The 7,314-nt window shown below is 37.1% G+C and overlaps 1 protein-coding gene across 11 annotated transcripts in view; it reads right to left on the reverse strand.

Moving 5' to 3' along the window:
• The window catches only part of LOC5571574 (rho GTPase-activating protein 190), a 108,234-nt gene extending 101,253 nt beyond the window's left edge, over positions 1–6,981 (reverse strand). For 6 of the 11 annotated variants that reach the window (XM_021845688.1, XM_021845670.1, XM_021845647.1 and 3 more), the window contains exon 1: positions 6,780–6,981. The gene's annotated coding sequence lies outside the window, so the exon portion shown is untranslated. The other 5 variants (XM_021845681.1, XM_021845661.1, XM_021845637.1 and 2 more) reach the window with 2 other exon arrangements.
• Between the last annotated feature and the right edge of the window lie 333 nt (positions 6,982–7,314).

Consider the following 7,314-nt stretch of genomic DNA (forward strand, 5'->3'; position numbering starts at 1 on the left):
TCTTTTAGACGTATTACAAAATGTGGTGGAATTTTTAATGCTTGAGAATACTGGGTAAACATTAAAACACTGAAATTGTTGTAATTTCTACTTCCACAGATAGTCAGGCAAATTTGGAGAACGGTTACATCCAGCTGTGCTATGTAGAATAGCATACAGATAATTATTTGAATCGTCATTTCTACCAATTCTCAATTTCTTAGATGCAAAATCATCGTGCAATTCAAAAAACTATATTTGTTGATTCGGAAGATATTAGAATAGAAAAGCGCTACTTTAAACGATGGTTCAAAATATCGTTTTTTGCTCCAAACCCCTCATTTATAAGTCATTCAAAAGTTGTATGAGAATTTATCGTGGAGTGCTTTACCGGCCTCATTGATCGAATAGCTTTTATGGAGCTGAGTCTATCCGTAAAAATGAAGTATTGGTGAGAGGGAAGAGAGGCAATTCACTCTAATGCATAATGTATAGCCGCTAGTTCTGCGACGTATACGGAGAAAGGGATTTGAAGTTTATGAGCGGCGCTATAAATTTCATTAAAAACACCAAATCCAGTGGAATCATTTGTATTTGACCCATCAGTGTAAAACGTTCTGTTACAATTTCTCGTAACATTTTTGGGAATGTGCTCCGATTGGAGCTGATCTGGAATTCCCTGGATTTCATGCCTTATGGTCAGATCATAAACTACAGCAGAATCAGAGAAATCAGAGAAGCAACCATTATAGGGACATTCCAAGAAAAGTTAACCTCCAGAGCCATGTACAAATAATACAGTGTCATAAATTTTGTTTCAGGATTTCGTTCGACTTGCTTTTTAAACTTTCAATTACCAAAGGATTTTTCACCTCACAACGGATGAGGAACGTAAACGACAGTTCCACGAAACGATCTGATAAAGGCAGTATGCCTGGTAATACCTCTAAACTCATTGTGTGAATCGAGTTCATGCAGCCTAACGCGATCCGAAGACATCGATACTGGATATGCTGCTGCTTCAGGATATGAGTTCTCGCAGCGGATTGAAAGCAAAAGCTACCGTACTCCAAAACCGACAGTATTGTCACTCGATATATCTTATCAGATCTTCCGGGTGGGCTCTCAACCATGTTCCGGTGAGTGTACGCATGAAGTTGATTATCTGGTGGCACTTCTATTCCTCCGAAGAATCTGCCAGAATGTTTTTTAAAGAAAGTTCTAAGTCCTTCAAATGATTCTTCCATCGATTTTTCTAAGATTTTTTTTTCGTAATTTACGTTTAGATCGTCTTCGTAATTCCTGACGGAATTTCAATACCAACAATAGAAAATGCAAACAAATCGCTGCTAATTTTTGTACGTAAGAACCTATTCTTGCGGAACATGAAAGTGAAAATATAATATTTATTTAAAAGGCCACATCGAGAAGGGGTAGATCACTCACGTTCTCGACAACTTTTTTTAATGTTCCGATTAATGTTTTTAATGTTTTTTGGCAACCTGAAATTTGTTTTGGTGTCGAACAACAAAAATCTATTCCTGAAAATGAGTTTGGGGAAATATGAAAGACCTAAACCCATTAATGATTTGCTTTTCTAAGAATTTCCACCGTGAAAACATTACTTGCATTTCAGTTCTTGCATGAAAAAATTGTGGAGCTTTATCACTGGTCGATTCTTTTATGACGAATTCATGAAAAAGCTGTTAATAGGTTTTCAGTTATAATTCTGGGAGGCCTTCCTTAGCCTAGTGATGACGCTGCTACAAGACAAAGCGAAGCTGAAGTTGTCTGGATTTGATTTCCAGTCGGTCCAGGATATTTCCGTAATGGTAATTTCATTAACTTTCCTAGGCATATTTTTATTTTATTTATTTATTTATTTATTACAAATACTTCACAGACAAACAGACGTAACAGTTAGAACAATTATCAATTTAAAACATAGTCACGTAAACATTTACGCCCAATGCTAAAAATACTTCATTTGGCCAACCGTGAACTAGGTGGCGGTAGTGAGCAAACGTCAAACTCGAACAAAAGTGAGCCGAGCGCCACGAGTAGCCCGTCGGCCAACTACCACATATTAGAATTGGGCGTAATTCTGCTGTACGATGAAAATAATCAGAGTGTTACGTCTGTTTGTCTGTGAATACTTGCTAAGTAAGGACAATCCTTTTAAAATTTAGCAATCGAATTCAACTTTCAAATTATTATATTATAAACATTATGGTTATACTACATTTATGCTTAAACATTAACTTTAATTCCTTCCTGAAAAGTGGTGTGTGCTTTGCCTATGGAACTCTGATATATTAGAACATGATTTTGTTTCGGACGATAGCTGATTCCAGTATACAATACTACGAACGAAAAACGATGATCCATAGTGTGAGGTGTTATATTGCGGTATTACAAAATTATTTACTCGAATACTTTGAAATGGTTGAAATTTGTCTGATAAGAAACGTGGCGATTTAGTGGTAATTATTTTGAAAATAGCTATAACTGTTCTAATTTTGAAGAACTCATAAAAACTGCATCCGAGTAACTCTGGTTGAAGGTGTGTGACTCTGGAGTAGAACGATAGATTGAAGACCCAATGAACGTAACAGTTTAAAGCTATCCGTAATCTGTCGATAGCTCTTGCTAAGGCGTTGAGAATTAATTCGAGAGTATGTAAAATGAGGTAAAAGTAAGGCCTAAGAGTCGAAGCTTGACATAAGTTGGTAACATGCTTCCTGTTTGTTTCAAGTGTCTCAAACCTTCAAACGTGACCATGAAATAAACATTATTTTTGTTTTCGATGAATTTATAGGGAGAAGATAAGGAATCGACCAAGCCATAATATTTGAAAGATCGTAGCTAATTAGACGCGCTAATTCTGATTCAGAAAGATTGGTAGAGCAAATATAGATTTGAACATCATCAGCAAACATATGTAAATAAATAAAAAAAAAATAAGGTAAATCATTGATAAACAATGAAAACAAGAGTGGACCTAAAACTGATCCTTGGGGGACTCCAGACGTTATGCCAGCTTTTCTAGACATATTTCCATCCACATTAACTATCTGAAAACGGTCGGTTAGATACGAGCGTATAAGGTTCACAGCATCACTTGAGAAGTAAAATTGAGTTGAAAGCTTTCTTAATAAATGATAATGTGAAACCAAAGACAAATTAAAGACCTCCATGTCCCTTCAGTTGCCCAAAATTGTATGGCTCATAAGGTAATCTAGAATGCCGTGAAAAGTGTACTGCGATCTGTCAAACTTGGGTACCTTTTGTACTACCGAGGGACGAAGTGGTACCCAATCTGAGCCCGAGTGTGACGGACCTGGTGAAACCCTATCGAAAGCTTTTGAAAAATCAATGAGAAGTAAAAGCGCTTTTCTTTTCTGATTAATAGTTTTGTGAATATCGTTATGTACCCTCAAAAGAGCACTAGAAGTAATCCTAATCTGAATCCAGAATGCAGTGTGTGTAAAAGGCTAAAATCGGTAAGAAATTCCTGAAATTGATATTTCAATTTTTTTTCTAGTGCTTTTGATAAAGCGCGCAATATACTTATCGGTCTTAAGTCATGTACAGTTGTGTTCAGAATAATAGTAGTGAAAGCCGATTTTCATACAAAATGCTCAACTTTGGGATGCTGTAACTTTGTTTCCATATGAGCAATCGGCATGAAATTTTGGCAGTGAACTACAAATATGCTCAATTTCATTATCACAAAATTTGAAAATTTTCACACTACTGGCTAAAAAGTTAAGCACCAGGTGAAATCGCTCAAAATAATAGTAGTTTTAATAATTTAAATATCTGCTGTATTTTGAGTTTTAGAATTTTTCTTTACACATCGTTTCAACCATTTCCACCCAAGCTCTAAATGTATAGACAATACAATTTTTTACAAAATTGTTGCTGAACAAAAATTTACAAAAGAAAAACTACTATTATTTTGAGCGATTTCACCTGGTGCTTAACTTTTTAGCCGGTAGTGTGAAAATTTTCAAATTTTGTGATAATGAATTTGAGCATATTTGTAGTTCACTGCCAAAATTTCATGCCGATTGCTCATATGAAAACAAAGTTACAGCATGCCAAAGTTGAGCATTTTGTATGAAAATCGGCTTTCACTACTATTATTCTGAACACAGCTGTATATCACTCTTCCTTGGTTTTATTCTTATAGGAATTACTTTTGAAAGCTTCCAAACAGTAGGAAATTTACAACTTTTGATAATAGTGTTAAACACATGAGTTATAGGAGTAATAATGAAAGGTAAGATTAGTTTAACAAATAAAAGAGGAATTTCATCTAATCCCAACGCATTAGATTTTATAGCATTGATAGCGTTTGAAACAGAATATTCGTTGGTTAATGTAAATTTGAAGCCATGTTCATTAGGTACTGCGAGTGGTGGTAAATTCTACATTGAAATTTGAGCAAAAATATTCATTATGATTATCATTCGCATATGGTATCATCCTGCGAAAAAGACAACTTTGGCAAAAAAAGCTCTTAGTTAATAAATCAAGCGTGTGCTAGAATAAGGGCGTAAGTCGCATGTTCGATTTCTCTTAATCGATCCTCTCTTCTGTGAACAGAAGTGACAAGATGCAAGTTGGTTAGCATGTTTTCACCTTAGGACGCAAGATTGCATCATTGAAGTGTAAAAATTCTAACCAACTTGCAACTTGTCACCTTCATTCACAGAAGAGAGGGTCGATGAAGAGAAATCGATCTTGCGACTTACGCCCTTATTCTAGTACACGTTTGTACTGTGTACTTATAACACTAAGCTATGAAGCAAGCTCTGTCCCAATGAAGACGAGATGGCTAGCAGAAGAAAAAAAATAAAGATTATAAATTAATCGATCGAATCCAGCAGGATTTTTAAGGAAATCGTTGAAAAAATTCTGACAAAGTCCCTGAAGAAATTTTTATAGAAATGGTCGGAGGAATTACTAGAATAATTACTATAGTGAATTATCTTTTGAAAAATCTATAGAGGTTTTAATTGACAAATGTCTGGAAGAACTATAGAAGGTATTCCTAGATGAGATGCTGGAGAAAATATATGAGGAAGTCTGGTCGAATATATATGAGGAATTAATGGAAGAGCTTTCAATTAATTTCCATGAATAATTGCTGGAATAGCTCCTGGGAAAAACCATGGACAAATTCTTAATAGAATTCATACGAAAATGGTTGGAAGAAGAACTAGAAAAATCAGCGTAGGGACTCCTATAAAGGTTAGATTAACAACATGAAAAATCAGGGAAGGGGGAAGAGAATTTCTGCAGCGGCGAAGTATTTCAGAAGGTTTCTCTGGAGAAATCATTAGAACAATTATCTGGGAATAACTTAAGAGATCATTTTGGATATAAAATAAGACATTCTTCTTTTTTTGCTGCATTACGTCCCCATTGGGACAAAACCTGCTTCTCAGCTTAGTGTTCTTATGAGCACTTCCACAGTTATAGCAAAGAGCTTTCTTTGCCAAACTTGTCTTATTCGCATTCGTTTATCGTACGGCAGGTATGATGATACTCTCTTAGTGAAGTCAAGAAAATTTTCATTACGAAAAGATCCTAAACCGACCGGGAATCGAACCTAGATACCTTCAGCATGACTATGCTTTGTAGCCGCGGACTCTAACCACTCGGCTCAAGAAAACCACAAAAAGGAACTTTAGAGTCTTTTGATTGAAAACAGAGATTACTAGAGACTTACATTAAATCTAGCTATTAAAAGCAATTCACTTTTTATCACGAATGAATATTGTTTATGTTATAGCTGTCCGATATCCACTTATCTTTTAAATATCTTTACTTCCTTGACTTGAATAAATTAAATGGTTCTTAACAATAAGCATATGTGACATTAACAATAAAATTACAAGTTTTCCATTATTTAACCTCAGTTCCCAACCCGTATTTTCACCGATTTCAAAGCTCTGTTGGGACTATTTCTCCAGCATTTCACGCAGTCTGGATTCGCATTCGCAAACCTTACTGTGAAAAAGGAAAAACAATATTGGAAAATCAATAAACATGCCCCTCCCGACCAACCTGTAGACTCTCCTCTTGAGTTCCTTCCTTCCTTGCTGCCCGAAACGCACACACCAATGAGAAACCGCACTGACTGCCACCGAAAAGGCCGGGATCCCAACTATAGGACACTGATGGCAAACACTGTGCGTATGCGTATGGGTTCGTGTCCTTCCTACGGAGGAAAAATGAAATCCTCCAAGGATCTTGGTCTAGGACTAAACCCCAGGGCTATTTGACCGTAAGCAAACGATGACGACAATCTGTTTCTTACCGGTGAATGAAGGTTTCCTCTAGGGCTTTTTCCCGAAGGTCTGCCGACGAAATTGGTTCAGCAATATTGGGCAATATGCCGACCGATGGGGCGCCACATGCAAAATTGATTCCGCTGGCTCTAGGGCGCAGGCCGAGGCCAAAGACGACAACGACGACGACAATGACAACGTATGACGGAAAAAGGGGAAGGTGTTGCCTTTTATTCTTCACGACGGATTTCAATCGCACTTTGCAATCACTGTGAAAATTTTGTTACACTCAATTTACACCTCACAGTGTTTGTCGGAAGCTATTCTTCACTGATTCTCCGAAATTCACGATACAGCATGAGAACACAGACACTTTTCTGCCTTTCACTTGCCCTGGCTGAAAATCTCAGCAACCCATTCACCACCAACTTGTCACTGCTGGATCCTGTTTTTTACATGTTTCAGAAGAAAACTCCAACTTGACAAAAACCAAATTACCCCTGAGAAACGTGGTGCCTCCCACCGAAAATTGACCGTTCCGGGATCGATTCGATCCGGTGCACTGTTCACGCACGATTTCACGGATTTTCTGCACGATTTTCCAGCTTGTTGTTTGCACTACCCGAGACTGCGATGCGAACAAAATTTTTCACCATGTCTGTCTTTCTGTGCTACTAGATGTCTGTCTGCTGCTTGCTCTGCTGTATCCAGTTGAGTCACTCATACCGTTTCAAACGCGACAAATGAAACGAACACAGGCAAATGCCGTTTCGTTTACAACAACTTTACACACACGATACCGTTTACGTCCAGCGTCAACCGCGATGGAACAAGAATGAATGACAGACTGCCAGCACATAGTGGCGCATTTTCATACAAAGTTCGGACAAAACCTAGAAAATCGAAGAAAGTACACAAAGCTCGCATATTCTCGCATAATTTACGACCTCACACTGAAAGCTATTGGTAATGAACAATAGTGTAGCTCGTTGTTTTAGAGCATTTGAATGGAGTGACACGTTATTTAACAAGG

Source organism: Aedes aegypti, chromosome 1 (assembly GCF_002204515.2).
Source record: "Aedes aegypti strain LVP_AGWG chromosome 1, AaegL5.0 Primary Assembly, whole genome shotgun sequence".
Taxonomy (NCBI): domain Eukaryota; kingdom Metazoa; phylum Arthropoda; class Insecta; order Diptera; family Culicidae; genus Aedes; species Aedes aegypti.